This window comes from Chiloscyllium plagiosum, chromosome 22 (genome assembly GCF_004010195.1).
Source record: "Chiloscyllium plagiosum isolate BGI_BamShark_2017 chromosome 22, ASM401019v2, whole genome shotgun sequence".
Lineage (NCBI taxonomy): Eukaryota > Metazoa > Chordata > Chondrichthyes > Orectolobiformes > Hemiscylliidae > Chiloscyllium > Chiloscyllium plagiosum.
In genome coordinates, this window is record NC_057731.1 from 11,447,857 (window position 1) to 11,468,014 (window position 20,158).

The following is a 20,158-nucleotide window of genomic DNA, read 5'->3' on the forward strand; positions in this document are numbered from 1 at the left end:
TCTTGACTAGCTGGATTCACAGAGTCATGAGACATTCATAGAATCCCAGTGGTTGCTCTGTCAGCTTCTGCAGTAAGCTGTTTTGGATGACAAAGCCTACTCCAGGGATCCTATGTTATTCGGGATCAAGTCATTTCCAGAAAAAGGTGTATTGACCTTGCTCTTCCTTTAGTTGCCCTTCTCCAGCTCTGTGGGTCTTACTCAGAGCAACGATGTCAAAGTTGAAGTTTTGGAGTTCCTGGGCACAAAGGCAGTTCTCCTATCTGGCTGGTCTGAGTTTGGGTTATCCATCAGAGTTCTTATACTCTAGACTCCAAATTTCATAGTTTCATTTCTTGATGTTTTTCAACCACATAATGGCAATCCCTCTGGATGCGGCTTTCTAGACAGGATGGGATGAAGCAGACTATTTTTAGGGCACCTTTTCTAGCCCCCTCCCAGTTCAGGGTGAGCAGAGTGGATCTTTAATAGGGCTGCTCAGACATGAATCCTGCTACTGAACAACTTTCTTGCTACTGTCCAAAAGTTGAGTGACTGAATCAAGTATTCACTGCTTTCCTGCCGGTTCTTAACTAGGAGCTTCCAGCCATCGCATCACCTGCTCCCCTCACCCTCCACCGATCGTCCAAAGACTTGAAGTAGCCCACAGAGCAAAAACGCCTGTGCATCTATTTGCTTAACGTGTACTTCATGTTGCACTCCAAGAAGCACACATAGTTCACAAATCAACCAACTGATTCCAATGACATGGAGACCATGACAATTGGAGCTGATGGATTTGTTGCAGCCTTCATCCAGTTTCACAGCTACAGAGTTTGAAGTAACTTCGTCTGCCTGTTCCATGTGGTCTTGATTGGACTGTTCTTTGTCAGGGACCTCACCCTCTACCTTACCGCCATGGGTGACCTACCAGGAGCATAGCTCCAGACAGCATCACTCAGGAGAGCTCAGGACCACACAAGCTTCTCCACCATGACAAGGTGATAAGCCACAGAGAACAGCAGTAGAAGAAGAAAGTGGGATCTGTGCTGTTGAAACAGCCTTCATCCAAACCACGCTGGGGCCAATGTCCTGGCAAGTTGTGTTACTAAAAAGTACTGTCAGAGTTTTAAATTAAATAATGAAGGTGAAAGGGATCACATGGTAAATTGAAGTGAAAGGATAAGACATTAGAACTGGGGGGGGGGGGAGATAGAGGTATGGTTAACTATAATCAGAATCTGGCTGGAAAGGGCACAGCACAAAGTGCTCAAACAGATAAGAACAGAGTTTGAGAGAATGGCAAAAAAAAGTGAGAATTCAAGACTTTACACTGCTCTCTATCTGAATATATGCAGTGTTCATGACAAAACACATCAATTGATAACACAAATAAAAAATAAGTACTTATGATCTGATAAGCATTTCAGAAGATGTGGCTGTGGGTGACCAAAGCTGGGTGCTAAATAGTCATGGGTACCCGAAACTACAGAAGCCACAGGAAGCTAGAAAAAGGTGATAGGTATTTCTGCTAAATAAAGATAACATTAGTACAGAAGTGAGAGATCAGCTTAGCTCAAAAGATCAAGGTGTAACAGATTTGCAGGGATATGTAGCAAAGTAGTCAGAGATTAGTGTAGTTAAAGACATGGTCTGAAAAATGAAGAGAGGTGACAAATCAAGAATGCATTTTTGTACAAAGTGGAAAAGTCACTGCAATGTGAAAAGCAGAAAATTACAGCACTTATGATCTGTCATGAAATCCAAACACATCTAAAGTCATTTCAAATGTCAGACTATGAGTAGACTTATTGACTGCAGTTCTGCTTTCAACACCATAATTCCAAACAAACACCTCGAAACTCCAGGACCTAGCTCCAGGCTCCCCCCTCTAACTAGATCCTTGACTTTCTCAACTTCAATCATTAAGAATAAGCGATAACACCTTCTCCACCATAATTTTCAACACCAGTACCCCGCAAGGCTGTGTACTCAGCTCTCTATACTTTTATACACTTATGACTGTGTGGCCAAATTCTGCCCCAATTCCATTTACAAGTTCGCTGGCAGCACCACTGTTGTTGGTCAGACTTAAAACAAGACAGAATACTGGAAAGTGATTGAGTGCTTAGTGGTATGGTGTAAAGACAACAAGCACTCCAACATCAGCAAAATGAAAGAGCTGGTCATTGACTTCAGGAAGCAGAGTGGAGGGCACAGCCCTATTTGTATCAATAGTGCTGAGGTGGAGATGGTCGAGAGAGTCAAGTGCCTGGGAGCGACGATCACCAATAATCTGTTGATTTTACCAGTAGCAGCAGCAGCAGTGGGAGGAGAGACAGCGAGGACCAGTGGCCTGCCGGGAAGTTATATAAACTTACCTTGTGAATATGCGGAGCGCATGCTGAGCAGGAGCGGACACAGGACTGCTGAGTAAGTGGAGTAATGTACTTGGGTAGTTGCGTTACCCGAAACTCTACTTAGTGTCATAGAGACTTATAGCACAGAAACGGACCCTTTAGTCCAACTCATCCATGCAGACGAGATATCAGAAACCAATCTAGTCGCATTTGCCAGCACGTGGCCAATATCTGTCCAAACCCATCCAGAAGCCTTTTAAATGTTGCAATTGTACCAGACTCCACCACTTCCTCTGGCAACTCATTCCATACATGCACTACCCTCTGCATGAAAAAGTTGCCCCTTAGATCCCTCTTATATCTTTCCCCTTTAACCCTAAACCTATGCCCTCTAGTCCTGGACTCCCCCATTCCCCAGGGAAAGATCTTGTCTGTTTACCTTATCCATGCCCCTCATCATTTTATAACCTCTATAAGGTCACCCCTCAGCCTCCGACGCTCCAGGGAAACAGCCCCAGCCTATTCAGCCTCTCCCTCCAGCTCAAATCCTCCAACCCTGGCACCATCCTTGTAAATCTTTCCGAACCCTTTCAAGTTTCACAAATTCCTTCCAATAGGAAGACGACCAGAACTGCATGCAATATTCCAAAAGTGGCCTAACCAACATCCTGTACATGACCTCCCAACCCCTACACTCAATGCTCTGACTAATAAAGGAGAGCATACCAAATGCCTTCTTCACTATCCCATCTACCTGTAACTCTACTTTGTTAGGTACTGTCACCCACCCAACCTCCTCCTATAACCAAAAAAAAAGGTTCTGTGCGCAGGATTGATAAGGTAATTAGTTTCTTCTCTTTATTTTTCTACAGTATCTTTGGACATTTACAACAGTGAGGATGGTGGTTAGGGCTGGTGAACGTTCCTCCTGCAGAATGTGGGAGGCAAGGGTCACCACTAGTGTCCCTGCTGACTTCATCTGCAGGAACTGCACCCAAATCCAACTCCTCGAAAACCATGTTAGGGAACTGGAGCTGGATGAACTTTATATCATTCAGGAGGCGGAGGGAGTTATTGAGGGGAGTTAAAGGGTGGTAGTCACACCTCAGGTAAAAGAAAAGAGCAGATGGGTTACTGTCAGGGGACGGAAAGGGGACCCCTGTGGCCGCTCCCCTCAATAACAAGTATACCATTTTGGATAATGCTGAAGGAGACTACTTACCAGGGGTAAACAATGGGATGCAGATCTCTGGCACAGAGACTGTCCCTGTTGCTCAGATGGGAAGGCAGGAGATGAGCAGTGCATTAGCCACTGGGGACTTCATAGTTGGGGGGGGGGGGGGGGGGGGCATAGGAGGTTCTGTGGGAACGAGACAGATTCATGGTTGGTGTGTTGCCATCCAGGTGCCAGGGTTCTGTCTCAGATCGTGTTTTCAGGATCCTTGGGGAAGTGGGAGCAGCCCCATGTCATGGTCCATATGGGCACAAAGGACACAGATAGGAAAAGGGATGGGGATGTAAGACAGAAATTCAGGGAGTTAGGGTGGAAGCTTTGTGTTAGTGAGGTGAGAAAGAGATAGAGAGACAGGAGTTGAACATGTGGCTACAGGGTGTGCAGAAGGGGGGGGGGGGAAAAGAGTGTCAGATACCTGGATATTTGGGGCTCATTCTGGGGCAAATAGGACCTCTACAAACAGGATGGTCGACACCTGAACCGGGGGCAGGGGCTGGTGTGTGGATTCAGATGTTTCATTAAGAGCAGAGGTTGTGGTAAAAGAGGGAGAGGTGTGGCATTGCTAGTCAAGGACAATATGACAGTGGCAGAAAGGACGTTTGAGGACTCATCTACTGAGTTAGTATTGGCAGAGGTGAGAAACAGGAAAGGAGGTCACCCTGTTGGGATTTTTCTATAGGCCTCCGAATAGTTCCAGAGGTAGGGGAAAGGATAGAAAAGATAACTCTGGATAGGAGTGTGTGTAACAGGGTAGTTGTTATGGGGGACTTTATTTTTCCAAATATTAACTGGAAATATTGTAGCTTGAATACTTTAGATGGTTCAGCTTTTGTCCAATGTATGTAGGATGGTATCCTGACAGTATGTAGGCAAGCCAACATGGGGCGAAGCCACATTGGATTTGGTACTGGGTAAAGAACCTGGTCAGGTGTTAGATTTGGGAGGTAGGTGAGCACTATGGTGACAGTGACCACAATTCAGTTACGTTTACATTAGTGATGGAAAAGGAAAGGTATATAACACAGGGCAAGAGTTATTGCTGGGGGAAAGGATATTATGATGCAATTAAAATTTAGGATGCATAGGATGGGGAAGGAAACTACAGGGGATGGGCACAATTGAAATGTGGAGCTTATTCAATTGTCTTTGATAATTATGTACCTGCCAGGCAGGAAGGAAGTGGTCCAACGAGGGAGTCATGGTTTACCAAGGAAGTTGAATCTCTCATCAAGAGGAAGAAGGTGGCTTGCATCAGGATGAGACGTGAAGGCTCAGTTAGGGAGCTTGAGAGTTACGAGTTAGCCAGAAAAGATCTAAAAGAGAAAGCTAAGGGGAGCCAGGAGGGGATATGAGAAGTCATTGGCAGGTAGGATCAAGGGAAACACTAAAGCCTTCTATACGTATATCAGAAATAAAAGAATGACTAGAGAAAGATTAGGGGCAATCAAGCATAGTAGCGGCAAGTAGCGCAAAGAATCCGAGGAGATAGGGGAAGTGCTAAATGAATATTTTTCATCAGTATTCACACTGAAAAAAGACAATGTGGTCGAGGAGAATACGGAGATACAGGCTACTAGACTAGACAGGATTGACGCTCGCAAGGAAGAGGTGTTAGCAATTCTGGAAGGTATGAAAATATATAATTCCCCTGGGGATGGGATTTATCCTAGTAATCTCTGGGAAGCCAGGGAGGAGATTGCAGAGCCTTTGGCTTTGATCTTTATGTCCTTATTGTCTCCAGGATTAGTACAAGACTGGAGGATAGCAAATGTCGTCCCCTTGTTCGAGAAGGGGAGTAGAGACAACCCTGGTAATTATAGACCACGGAGCCTTACTTTGGTTGTGGGTAAACTGTTGGAAAAGGTTAGAAGAGATAGGATTTATAATCATCCAGAGAGGAATAATTTGATTAGGGGTAGTAAACACAGTATTGTGAAGGGTAGGTAGTGCCTCTCAAACCTTATTAAGTTCTTTGAGAACAGGTGGATGAGGGTAAAGAGTTTGATGTAGTGTATATGGATTTCAGTAAGACATTTGATAAGGTTCCTCACGGTAGGCTATTCCACGAAATATGGAGGCATGGCATCAAGGGTGATTTAGCGGTTTGGATCAGAAATTGGCTAGCTGAAAGAAGACAGAGGGTGGTGGTTGATGGGAAATATTCACCCTGGAGTTCAGTTATTAGTGGTGTACCGCAATGATCTGTTTTGGGGCCACTGCTGTTTGTTATTTTTATACATGATCTGGAATGAGGGCATAGAAGGATGGGTTAGTAAATTTGCAGATGACACTAAGGTCGGTGGAGTTGTGGATAGTGCTGAAGGATTTTGCAGCTTACAGTGGGACATAGATAAGCTACAGAGCTGGGCTGAGGTAGCAAATCAATTTTAATGTGGAAAAATGTAAGGTGATTCACTTTGGAAGGAGCAACAGAAATAAAGAATACTGGCTAATGGTAAGATTCTTGGTAATGCAGATGAACAGAGATCTTGGTGTCCATGTACATAGATCCCTGAAAGTTGCCACTCAGGTTGATAGGCTTTTATTGATAGAGGGATTGAGTTTGAGCCACAAGGTCAAGCTGCAGCTGTACAAAACTCTGGTACAGCCACATTTGGAGTATTGCATACAGTTATGGTCACCGCATTATAGGAAGGATTTGGAATCATTGGAAAGGGTGCAGAGGAGACTTACTAGGATATTGCCTGGTTTGGAGGGAACATCTTATGAGGAAAGGCTGAGGGACTTGAGGCTGTTTTCATTAGAGAAGAAAGGTTGAGAGGTGACTTAATTGAGACATAAGATAATCAAAGGGTTAGATAGGGTGGACAGAGAGTCTTTCTCCCTGGATGGTGATGGCTAGCACGAGGGGACTTAGCTTAAAATTGAGGGGGGATAGATATAGGACAGATGTCAGAGGTAGTTTCTTTATTCAGAGAATAGTGGGGCATGGAATGCCCTACCTGCAACAGTCGTAGACTTGCCAACTTTAAGGGCATTTAAATGGTCATTGGATAAACATATGGACAAGAATGGAATCGTGTAGCATAAGCAGGCTTCAGATTGGTTCCACAGGTTGACGCCACATCGAAGGTCGAAGGGCCTGTACTGCGCTGTAACGTTTGATGTTCTGTCTTGGTCCACCGACAGTGACACTATGGTCAAAAAAAGCACAACATCTCTACTTTCTCAGGAGGCTAAAGAAATGTGACATGTCGACAAGGACTCATTTTTTATAGCAAGCATCCTATCTGGACGCATCAGTGTGGTCTGGCAACTGCTCTTCCCAAAACTGCAAGAAACTACAGAGTCATCCCAGTCTATCAAACCAGCCCTCCATCCATTGACCCCATCTATACTCCTTGCTGTTTCGGGAACGCAAGCAACATAATCAAAAAGCCATCCTATCCCAGTTATACTCTCTTCCATCAGGCAGAAGATATAAAAGAACATACAATTAGATTGTAGAACAGCTTCTTCCTTGCCGTTATCAGACATTTGAATGGATTTTTCAAATGTTCATTCTGATCTGTTGACATTATCTTTGCTACCTGGGTAACATATTTCCCTCAATGCATTCCTTTCAATATCAATCTTAAAAAAAAAGTCATGACAAAAATAGAAATTGATGGAAAAGCTCAGCAGGTATGGCAGCATGTGTGGAGAGAAATAAGAGTCAATGTTTTGGGATGAGTGACCCTTCTCAGAACTGATGGTAGCTGGAAAAATGTTGGTTTACAGTATATGTGGAAGATAGGATGGGAGAAGGAGTAAGGAGTAAACAATAGGCTGGGTACAGCCCAAAGAGAAAAAGCAGTTGGACAGACAAAGGAGTGGATAATGATCTGGTTAGGAGGGTGAGTAAATATTAACGGGAACTGTTAGTGGCTAACAATGGATTGCATGTAATTTGAGACTATGTGATAATGAGGACTAGAGTGGGGGGGTTGTGGTGCAGACATGGGAGAGTTCATGCCTGAAAGCTATTGAACGCGATATGGAGTCTTCAAGGCTGCAGGGCCCCCAGGTGGAAAATGAGATGCTGTTCTTCCAGCTTGCTCAGAGTTTCGCTGAAGCACTGCAGCAAACCTGATACAGAGATATTGGCCAGGGAGCAGAGTGGTGTGTTGAAGCAACAGGGTCTTTTTTGTGAACAGACCAGTAGTCTTCACTCAATCCCACTGTAGAGGAGACCACATTGTGAGCAATGAGTGCAGTAGTCTACATTGTGTCAAGTGCAGGTAAAGAACTATTTCACTTGGAAGGTGTATTTGGGCTCTTGGAGATTGAACAGGGAAGAGATAAACAGACAGGTGTTACACGTTCTGCAGTTGCAAAAAGGAAGGTGCCATGAGGCTTTTTTTAAGGTGGGGGGGGGGGGGGTCTTGGGAGTGAAGCAAGAGTGGACCAGGGTGTACTGGAAGGAGCAGTCCCTGCAGAAGGTGGACAATGAAGAGGAGTCGAATGTGTGTCTACTGTGGTATCTCGCTGGATGTGGTAGAAATGGTGGCTAATGATCCTCCGAATGTGGATATTGGTGGGATGGTAGCTTAAGTCAAGGGGACCCTTTCGCTGTTGCGGGAGGAAAGTCACAGGGTGAGGGCTGAATTGTAGGAAATGAATCAGACCCGGCTGATGGCCCTGTCAGTCAATAACAATGCTGGGAAATCCTCAGAAAAGGAATTGGGTGGATACTTTGAAATTGCCACCATTGGAATGTGACGGAGAAACTGGGAGAACGGAATACAGTCTTTACAGGAAGCAGAGTCCGAGGACGTATAGTCCAGGTAACTGAGTCGGTAGGTTTATAATGGATAGTGGGGGGCAGTCTATCCCCAGAAATGGAAACAAAGATATCGAAGGAGGGAAGGAAGGAGTCAGAGATGGACCAGGTGAAGATGAGAGCGGGGTGAAAATTCAAAACAAAATTCTGATTCCAGAAGAGACAGGGAGGCAGCACCAATAATTTCATCATCGATATGCCAGAGAAAGTTGTGGGTGGGAGCCAGAACAGGACTGGAACAAGGAATGTTTTGGGTCACTGAACCTGAAATGTTAACTCTGATTTCACTCCACAGATGTTGCCAGACCTGAGCTTTTCCAGCAATTTCTATTTTTGTCTCCGATTTACAGCAGCTGCAGTTTTTTCAGTTTTTTTCTGAAACAGAAAGGTAGTGATCATTCACATTATTTGATCTTTGTAGGACCTTTCCTTTCCTGCAGATGATGATTATGGGATAATACAAGCATCATGATGTGCATCATTTAATCTATATTTCAGATAACTCAACCCTTTATACTGCCATTATAAATTATAAAATACAAATACATGCATTCCTTGAAAACTGCTATATCACTGATATTTTTCACAGCAGGATGTGTAGTAACATGGATCTTCAGAGTGTTTATGTTGACAAATACCCTGAGACATTCGCCTAGAGCTGCAATAGCTACATGGGTACATCAACAGAAGTCTTGAACCTTGGGCCTGCTAGATAGGTCAGAAAAGCCCACTAGTCTTTCCAGCCATTCGGTGCCAGGGACCCAGGTTCGATTCTGGCCAGGTGACTATCTGTGTGGAGTTTGCATATTCTCCCAGTGTCTGCGTAGGTTTACTCTGGGTATTCTGGTTTCCTCCCACGATTCAAAGAATTGGCCATGCTAAACTGCTCATAATGTTAGGTGCATTAGTCAGGGGAGAGGGTCGACGTGGACTTGTTTGGCCAAAGGGCCTGTTTCTACACCGTATGGCTGGAAAGATTAGATTAGATTCCATACGAGACAGCACTTCTCTAAAAACTTACCTGGAAAATCAAGCTTGAAGAACCTTGGAGGAACATTGCCTTGTCGCAGCATTTTTGGTAGACAGCACAAGAGTTAAAGCATTAGAAAATAAGTGGCAGCACCAGAGACCAAGTGCATTAAGTTAGAGAGATTGTTACATAAGAGACATAAAAAGGACAAATTGTTAAGTGCATACATTAATGCTTTGTGAATTCAGGTTGGGAACACTCATTGAACAACCTTTGGTGTATGCTTCCATGATGACTGGGTGTTGCAAGGGCTAGAGTTTTTTTTAAAATCACTTACAGAATGTGGGTGTCACTGGTTGACAAGCCCAGAGATGCCCCTTGAGGTGGTTGTGAGCTGCTTTCTTAAGCCACTGTAGGTTGACCCACAATGCCCTTTGGCAGGAAATTCCAGGATTTTGACCCAGCAACAACGAAAGAACGATGATATATTTCCAGGTCAGGATGGTGAGTGGCGTGGAGGGAGACTTGCATTTGGTGCATTCCCATGCTATCTGCTGCCCTTGTCCTTGGAAGGGTTTGGAAGGGCTGTCTAAGGATCATTAGTGAATTTCTATATGCATCTCGTAGGTTGCACTCACTAAAGCTACTGAGTGTCAGCAATGGAGGGAGTGGCAAGGGGCACATTGCAGTGTCAAGAAAATTAAAATCAGGCAAGGTTCCCAAAACCTAACCACTAGATGCAAAGTATGTGCATGTCAGAAGACCCAAACTGGGCTACCTATGCTGATTAGATGGCCTGCACAATGGTTTCCTACACAATAACAACTCACTACAGCAGACATTTGGAACTGCAGCACAGTTAAAACTCTGTGCCAGTGGGCATTAGGGACTGCAATCTTGGAGACTCCATGCCAAACAGTGACTGTACCTCAGCAAATTGAATGCCTTCTTGTAAGAAGTGTAATCAAGTAAAACATCTTTGCTAAGAGGTGAAAAACTGCAATTATGAAGAGCTAATATCTCATTAGTTTTGATGATGAGTCATTGGACTCGAAACATTAGCTGTCTCTCTCTATAGGGGCTGCCACACCTATGTATCTCCAGCAGTTATATCCAAGTTAGATTCCATGGCAGGGAATTCAATACCCAAAGTGGTCTGGAATGGGAAGAGTGGGGTACCTTACCCTATGCCAGATTGAGCGAGTTAGGCCAAACAGCATGCCTTCTCTGCTGCACTGCTGAAGTCATATTATGTCACAACCACTAAGATGATGAATAGTCTCCAGTTTATCAAAGACTAGAGATACCCCAGAAAGTGGTACTACAGGACCCCTTGGAAGTTTTCACTTCTTTATCCTTTTATGGGATCTGAGCATTGCTGACAAGGTCAGCATTTGGTGCCCACCCCGAGTGACACCTGAACGCAGTGGCTTGCTAAGCGGTTTTTGAGAGCAGTTAGAATCAACCACATTGCTATGGGCTTGGAGTCAAATGTAGCACTCGGATGTCCTTCTCTAAAGGAATTTAGTGAGCATGTTTTTTTTCTGCCAATTAGTAATAGTTTTATGGTCAGAATTACTTGCACCTACAGATTTTAATAAAACTTAAGTTCCATCTGATGCCATGATTGGATTTAACCAATGTCCCAAAAGGATTAGTACGGGCCTCTGAATGACTACTTCAGTGGCATTACCACTATACCACAACTTCCCCAGACACTAACTCAAAAAATTGCCCAAGTTACAATTTCACATAGAAATGCATTTCTCCCTGGGTTGTGCGGACACTGTCTGCAGTGAAACATTCATCTTTTTGCATTATAGCTTGCATCATGACTGGTATGCTTGCACTCATCAGTGCATCGAGCGTAGAAGTTGGGATGTCATATTGCAGCTGTACAGGACATTTGTTTGGCCATGTTTGAAAGACTGCGTTCAATTCTGGTGACCCTGCTATAGGAAAGGTGCTGTTAAACTTGAAAGGGTGCTGAAAAGATTTACAAGGATGTTACCAGGGTTGGAGGCTTTCAGCAATAGGGAGGCGCTGAATAGACTGGTGCTAATTTCACTGGAGCGTTTAAGGCTGATGGGTGACCTTTTAGAAGTTTATGAAATCTTGAGGGGCCTGGATAGGTGATTAGCCAAAGCCTTTTTCCCAGGATAGGGGAGTTCAAAACTAGAGGGTATAGGTTTCAGGTGTGAGGGGAATGATTTAAAAAGGGAGCAAAGGGACAACTTTTTCATGCAGAGGATGTTGCATGTATGGACTGAGCTGCTGGAGAAAGTGGTGGAAGCCAATCCAATTACAACTTTTAAAAGGAATCTGAAATGGTTTATCAATACCAAGGGTTTAGAGGAATATGAGCGAAATGTGGACAAATGGGACTAGATTAATTGAGGAGATGTGGTCATCAACGAGTTGGACCGAAGGATCAGTTTCCATTCTGTACAACTTTACAACTCTGAGGAAATCCCCAGTCTCTGAAATAGTCAGCAATTCAGAGTTACTTACCTGGATAGTTACACAATAGAAAAATCTAGTCCAAATCATGGGTAACAACAAAACGGACAACACAAATCTCTCTCTGGCCAAACATGATTCAACACAGCCCCACCACCTGACACATTCCCTCCCCCCACCTCAAACCCTTACTTTCCCCAAGCTGACACCCAGGCTCTTGGTTCACACTATCCAGCCTGACCACTTGCCAGCCTACCCACTAACCTTTCTTCTATTGCTTTTGAAAAAACTCGGGGACATTTAAAACAAACATATAAAATTCCTTAATATCTATATTTGGTGGAACAGTCCTTCAGAGATACTAGAAACTCTTTTCCTTGTAAACTCCTCTGCAAACTGTTTCAAAACTGTCAACTAACTCCTGTTTGTCTTTTGTAGACCAATTAATTTTGTAATTGATACCTGTGTGCAAATCAATCACAATGTGCTCGTTTCTAAAGAAAAAAGTAACTGTGCACGAATCATACAACTCGTAAAAGTTGAAGTCAGCTATCTCTGATATCCACAAGATAAATGACAGCACCATTCTTTACCCTTTCAGAAATACTGTCAAGATCTTACCCAACTTCATATTAGTTGTACCCCAGCCATGACCAAAACAAATGGCAATTACAATCTACCTCGAACAGAATGGCCTGGTCCAATTGCCAGCCAATGTGGAGAGATGGGAGCACACACAACATTCTGGCAAACAGCTGTGTTACTACTATTACCTGCTAGGACTTGGACTTCATTTTCCAAGGTTGACACCATCCCATTGGTTCCTCTGTGTACACCAAGCAGCTGCAGCCCCACCACCCCCCTTCTGGCCCAGGCTCTTGTTCCAAAGCCTCTTGTAAGCAAGATAGCAGGCCAAAATGTGACTTATTACTGCTACTAAAACTGAAATAACTCCACAGAGGCCTGTATCCTATCACCAAGTCACCCTTTATTTACACGTAGAGTGTCTTTGACACTGATCCAGCTCCCTCAAGACCAGCTCAGCGTGAACAGAACCTCTGACACTTTTTTCTTTTTCTTTCCCCCTTTTTTCCCCTTACACTACCACCTGACAGTAATAGTTCTCATTTTTCCCCAGCACCCATTCCGCATGTGTGCCAGTGTCGCACACAGTGAAAAACAAGTGTGTAGATCTTTATTTATATTCCACCACTAGGAAGAAAGGAAACACCAAGTGCAATGCTGTGTGATCAAACAGTGAAAGGAAGGGCAGGGATTAAATCAAAATAGAGTTGGAGGGGGAAATAATACACTCCACTTCCTGCGGTGCCTACCTCTCCCTGAACACTCAAGGGTGTTGGTGGACACCACGTGCTCCTTCGCCAAGGACACACGGGCTCTGACATTTTGTAACTTTTCCTAAGGCAGTTCAGCACCAGGTCAGGTTCTTCCATCTCTGCCTCTGGTACGGTCAGTGTGTAACGCACAGCTTATCTCTTGCACAATGGGAGTCTTGGAAGAAATTCATCGTCCTCTTCAGGAGGCATTTGGATGGCTATATGAGTAGGAAGGGTTTGGAGGGATAAGGGCCAGGTGCTGGCATGTGGGACTAGATTGGGTTTGGATATCTGGTTGGACCGAAGGGTCTGTTTCCATGCTGTACATCTCTATGGCTCTATGACTATGACTCTATAACTGTGAAGGAGGGGCAGGAAATCATCCCTAATGACCCCCTCCGTGGCCCGCTGTCTGGACCTGTTCAGGACTAGTTTGGCCATTCCGACTCTTATCTGTCAGCTAGGGAAACAGCCCCAATCATGGAACTCATTCTGTGAGATCCACCTAGTTCCCTCCCCAAGTCAGAGAACATGGGCCAGTTCTTTTATTTTGTAACTTCTCCTTAGGCAGTTCAGCACCAGGTCAGGTTCTTCCATCTCTGCCTCTGGTACGGTCAGTGTGTAACGCACAACAGCTCATCTCTTGCACAATGGGAGTCTTGGAAGAAATTCATCGTCCTCTTCAGACAGCAAAGGCATTGTCAGCTGCTGTGTCCATCTCAGATTCCAAGATAGCTTCAATGCTTTACGAAATGGGAGAACCTACGGGTTCCAAAACAGTCGGAAGGGCTGTCAAGGAGCCAGGTACGTCTCGCTCCCACAGTCCACCAGTTTGCAGCTTGCACATGATCCACCTGGTTCTAATAGAGGTCAGTATCGGTGCAGCTGTTTCAGTGATCATAGGACAAGTCTTTAAAATTCGCTCTGGACTCCAACCCTTAAGCTTGTGCAAGATCTCAGCTAGACTGAGAACCTGTACTGGTGAATCTTTATAGATTAAAGGTACAACTTTGGTTCCAGTCTCTTAGGAGAAGTAGCTGTTTCAGTTCCCAGAGTGTAGTAAAAGGCTTATGCCCAAGCTTGATGGGGTGAAATTGGTTGAGAAAGATTCGCCTCGATTGGCTCAACATTTTGTGATTAGAAAAATGGCTGCCTGAGTGAAGTCCTAATTAAATACCTGGAAGTTTTTCCAGGAAAACCTAGGGACTATCAAAGTCAGGTTGAGGTAACTAGTTATTGTCAGGAACAACCACTTATTACATGCTGTAACTAACTTAGGTGGTAATAAAATGGCTTCATAATGCAAACAACATGACAAAATGGCTTCTAGGCTGCAAATTGACAATTCTACTTAAAGTTGTATAAAATGGCTTTTAACCCTGCTAAAGCTGTATAATTGACTTGACCACAGTGCGCCTCTACAAAGATTAGCAGACAAGACTTCCTTTACAACACAAATAACTCGATGAGATAAGACATTACTGGCCATCCTAACTGACTTTCAAGTGCAGGTGCAGAGACTAGGTTCATGAATTAAGAGTAGCTTGGATGTTGGAAAACAAGGTTGATTCCCAGGAAATATCATTGGACTGAGTTGCTGTCAATAAAATCATATCGTTAAATTGATTGATAATTGTTTAAATGAACTGTACAATTGCAACCAGAACCTCTCTAAGCAAAGTATAAAACGTCTTTGCTTTAAGTCATGTGCGCAATTCCTCTGAGGAACATGGAAGTGTTTAACCTCTGTTTCTGGGTGATCTGTGCCCGACCATGATTAATATGAAGTCTTGAAGAACCAGACCAATTGCGAGTGTTTATTGATCAATCATGGAACAGAGACACCCCCCCCAACACTCCATCCCCAGGGGTCCAGATCTTCAAAAGAAACCAAGGCCACCTTACATATTGACCAGCAAATAATTCCATGATTCTGCAAGGTCTGCCCTGTGCAAATTGCCTTATGGGTGAAAATAGAGGCAGAAATCAGAAAGCTGGAAAGCAAAGGGATCATCAAACCAGTCCAGTTTGCAGAATAAATAGCACTGGTCATATCAATCTTGAAACCCTCTGGGTCAGTTCCTCTTTGTGGGAACTTGAAACAAACGGTAAACCACTTTTCACAGTTGGATAAATATCTAATCCTTCACAGAGGATTTATACTCAAAGTTGGCAAGGGGGCTGTCCCTCACATAAAGCTGGACATGAGCCATGTGTACTTGTAACTGTGGTTAGATGATGAATTACCAGAAGAGTGCAGCAATTAAGACCCACAAAGGCCATTCAAACAGTTCTTACATCAAACTTTATCTCTCGAAGTAAACTGTCTCTCTCACTTTGTAGAGTCTTGTAGCCAGCACGGACATTCCTGATGCCATTTCAAAAACCACCCTCAAAGCTCATTCAAACATCAAACTTTTAGTCTCCTCCCCATCATTTCTCCCACCTACAGACACCACTCATTCTCACTACTGAAGTGCCTCGAAATGTCTATACCACATTAAAAATGTGTAAAAATGCAAGTTGCAACCACCCGGCTGTTTTAAACAAAGTAAAGCTTAAACCAAAGTTCAATCTGTTTTGGTAGAATTAAGGTCCTTGAAACAACGCAATTAAGTTAAAAGGCATTTTAAACAATGATCAAAACAATAAAATAAAAAATTTCTAAATGACGGTAATGAATCTTTCCATTTCCAAATCACCTTCTGCATGTTAGCAAATTCTGTCAGAGGAAATGAAGCACCGCTGAATCACTGCTGTGACTAATGCAGATTAGAATCATTTCCACTCAAAAGACAGAAGTGAAAATTAAACAGTATTCAAAAAGTAGGAAATGTAACTGGCTAACTAAAACTGGGTGTGTTGCATTAAGTTATTACTTTTGTTCTGGGTCCATACATTAAATTATGTTTCAAAATGATCACATTTCCAGCGATTTGGTATATTTAAAAATGACTCATAACTTAGTTCCATTTTATCATCATTTAATACAATAGTGACAAACATGCACGTGGAGAGTTTCAATTTAACACTGCTCGCTACAGATTTCCTGTGCAGCCTGCATCTGTCAGTCCTCAACACCTTTGCTTCTTCCCCTACACTTAGTCACTCTGGCCTTCCTCCAGTTCCTGCCCCTGCCTTCAGTTCCTCTGCAACCTCCCTCAAATTTTTGCCCCAGTTACAAATGCCAATCTCTGCTCTCAGCTTTAACGTCTCTGTCGTTAGCACCTATTCTGGCTGGTATTCTTAACCTGCACCAAATTTCTGTACCCTACCTCGGGCAGATGTGGCTCAGAGCTTCCGTCACTAGATGGTGCAAGTTTCCAGTTTATAAGGGGTGGGGTTGGGGAACAAAGAGGGAGTTTCCTTCATGTAAAAAGGGCTATGTTTGATTAAGGGATACATGGTTATGGGGGGGAGGGGGGGGGGAAGAGGGTGAGGAGAATACTGAAGGCCTACATCTCACCTCTCTCCTGCCCTTCCCCCTGCCAATTTCAACCTGTAACCTCCATCCTACCTTTACACATTTTTGGCCCGAAATCGTACATTGTCTCCCAGTCTCTAATAGGTACATTGCCATCAGCTCTCACCACTCAACAGCAATGTTTCAATGAAGAGTTCTCAACTTTTAGTTGGTCAGCAGTTCTCTGGTGACAGGATTTACATCACTGGTTTTCTTAGTCCAAGGGAAGACCCACACTGGCCACTAAATACCTAGTTTCCTATAAAGTATTGTCAAGCTATTGTATACAAATGCCTTTGCACTTCTGCTGGGTTTTGGTGATGGTTTCAAATGTTAACTTGTTGAATATTTTGAGGTAAAATCAGATCAAAACAGCAGATAGCTGGGTTGCTAGTACCTCATTTGGTAAAGCATAATAGCAGGCATCTTTCAACTAAGGCTTATTTTTATCTTCCAGCTTTTACAACCTCAAGACATCTCAAAGCACCTTGCAGAAAATATACTTTTTGCAGTGTGGACACTCAATAAATTGGATATGTTATGACACTTCTTCATGGCAGATGGCACAGAACTTCTCACCCAGAGGAAGTGACATCACTGCCGCAACAGCCCCTAGTTATTGAAAGGCACAGACTTGCCTTGGCTAGCAAAAAAAAAATGCAGATACTGCTCCTGTCTAACACTCATATGTACCATGAGGGATTGCACAATGAGGCCAGCTGAGCTAATGAGGGGAGAAAAGATAGGATCTGGGGATAAATTCCTAATTACGTGGGTAGCAAATAATGAGGAGTAAGTGTACTTCTGATCTGGAGGTGCTAGTATTGGACTGGGGTGGATAAAGTAAGAAGTCACACAACACCAGGTTATAGACCAACAGGTTTATTTGAAATCATAAGCTTTCGAAGCGCTGCTCCTTCATCAGGTGAACGTAGTCAGATTCACCTGCCAAAGGAACAGCGCTCCAAACACCTGCGATTTCAAACAAACCTGTTGAACTGTAACCTGGTATCATGTGACTTCTGATTGTGTGTACTTCCAGCAGGTCATTGCATTCAGGTCAATACAGCATAGCTTATATCTCTTGCTGTATTTGCTGCACTGCTACTGCACATTAACTATCATATGTTATTGCGCTAAGTCATGCACTTTCTTGCTGAGCTGCAACCTGATCTGAAAGGTTTAGTGACTTGTGCGCATCTTTTTATCTTCCTTAGATGCTTCCCAAGAGGCTACTGTCTCCCGAGCATATTTATGTCAATCCATTTGGGCATTTACAAGCACTACTACAGCAATTATCATCCAATAATATTTATCACCAATGTCATTTATTCCCTTCAAAGGAATTATACACTTTAAAGTTAGGTTAAGAGGAGTGCTGTTACACACATGGAAAGAATGAAGACATCAATATTCCAGATGTGGGTTTTTCTTCCATTTGTGGCCCTAAAATTACTTTCACAAATTTCATAACAGGTGCACATTTCAACAGGGGTGGCATAGTGGCTCAGTAGTTAGCACTGCTGCCTCACAGCACCAGGAAACCGGGTTCGATTCCAGCCTCGGGCGACTGTCTGCGTGGATTTTGCACGTTCTCCCAGTGTCTGTGTGGGATGCCTCCAGGTGCTCTGGTTTCCTCCCACAATCCAAAGATGTGCAGGGCAGGTGAATTGGCCATGCTAAATTGCCAATAGCATGAGGTGCGTTAGTCAGGGGTAAATGTAGGGAATGGGTTTGGGTGGGTTACTCTTTGGAGGATCGGTGTGGACTGCTTGGGCCGAAGGGCCTGTTTCCATACTGTAGGGAATCTAATTTAACAATTCCTGAGATGCTCATTTGTGAAAAATAGGTCTTTTGTAGATTTATATCTGAACATGCCAACATTGTCCCATCAGGTCTGCTCTTTGTCTGGATATTAACAGAGCCTGTTGTTCTTTTTTAAAGAGAGAACTGAAATTCTACAGCTCATTTCAAATTTATAAGTCAGTTTTTTTCTAATGGTGGTATGATGGCTCAGTGGTTAGTGCCCTTGTCTCAGAGTACCTGGGATCCAGGTTCAACTCCAGGCTCAAATGACTGAATGTGGAGTTTGCACGTTTTCAATATCTGCGTGGGTTTCCTCCGAGTGCTGCGGTTTCCTCCCACAGTCCAAAAGACATGCAGGTTAGGTGGACTGTCCAGGATAAATTGCCGGTGTCCCAGGATCAGCAGGTTAAGTCAATTAACTACAATAAATGCGGGGTTATGGAGATGTATGGTGGGGTGGGGTGAGTGGGAGATGTTGGGCCCTTCAGAGGGTTGATGTGGACTCAATGGGCCAAGCAGTCTCTTTTCACACTGTAGGGATTCCTATGATTCTAATGATAAGTAAACAGGCACATGTACTATTTTTGGCAAAAGTGAGAACTGCAGATGCTGGAAACCAGAGTTTAGATTAGAAAGGGTTTTTGCCCGAAACATCGATTTTCCTGCTCCTCGGATGCTGCCTGACCTGCTGTGCTTTTCCAGCACCACTCTAATCTAAACATGTACTATTTTGTGAGATGTTAAGAACAAATTAGCAAAACAATCAACAACTGTGTGGACATGATTTAATTCAAGTTCTGTGAAGTCTTTGGACTCTCAATATTAACTTGGTGTTTCTCTCCACAGATGCTGCCAAAACTACTGAGCTTCTATCGCACTTCTGGTCCTGATTTCAGATTTCCACCATTCATGGTATTTTGTTTCTAAAGGATTTCAGATATTTGTTAATTGTGGCAATTAGTTGAGGGGCAGAGGTTAAAGCCCTAACCATGACGTGCTCCAAAATGTACCTCATTCACATGCCTTATTTTTCTAAAAAACAGGAAAGGCTGGAAACTCTCAACGTGGGTGACTCTTCCACGTTGTCAGCAATTGTTGACAAAAGATGTTGAAATACCAACTGTTTCTCGCTCTCTTCATAGATGTTGCTAGACCTGTACATTTCCAATAATTTCAATTTTTATTTCCATCACACAGAAATTGGATTAGGCTATTCTTTTGTGCATTAGGGAAACATGAGCCTGACCAAGTTTCTCTCAAAGTTGGTGAATACAATTAACAGGCTCGTTAATTTTAAAAGCAGCTTCGGGACAGGGTGGCATTACAATACACCACCCTGTCCCGGCCAGGAGAAACCATAGCTATCATATTGTCTGACTTCAGACATTAGCTTTCCAACCAGGATCCAGTGTTCTTTTCCCATCACGACTCTTGAAAACTGCTTTCCCGCCAATGCAAAAGTTCAATAATCGAACCTAATGAGCTACACGACTCTCAAAATTCAGTACAGCCATAGAGTACCTACTGTGTGGAAGCAGGCCATTCAGCCCATCAAGTCCACACAGACTGTCTGAAGTACTTCCCAGCCAGATGCACGCCCACATCCCTATCCTTGCAACTGTGTATTTCCCTGGGCACTATAGATGATTTAGCATGGCCAGTCCACCCAACCTGCATATCTTTGAACTGTGGGAGGAAACCAGAGAACCTGGAGGAAACCCATGCAGACACGGGGAGAATGTGCAAACTCCGCACAGTCATCCAAA

The 20,158-nt window shown here is 43.7% G+C and overlaps 1 protein-coding gene and 1 pseudogene across 4 annotated transcripts in view; both read right to left on the reverse strand.

Moving 5' to 3' along the window:
• sgms1b (sphingomyelin synthase 1b) overlaps positions 1-20,158 on the reverse strand; it is a 70,443-nt gene that overhangs the window by 27,823 nt on the left and 22,462 nt on the right. The window lies entirely within an intron of this gene.
• LOC122561050 lies at positions 12,041-12,534 on the reverse strand (annotated as a pseudogene).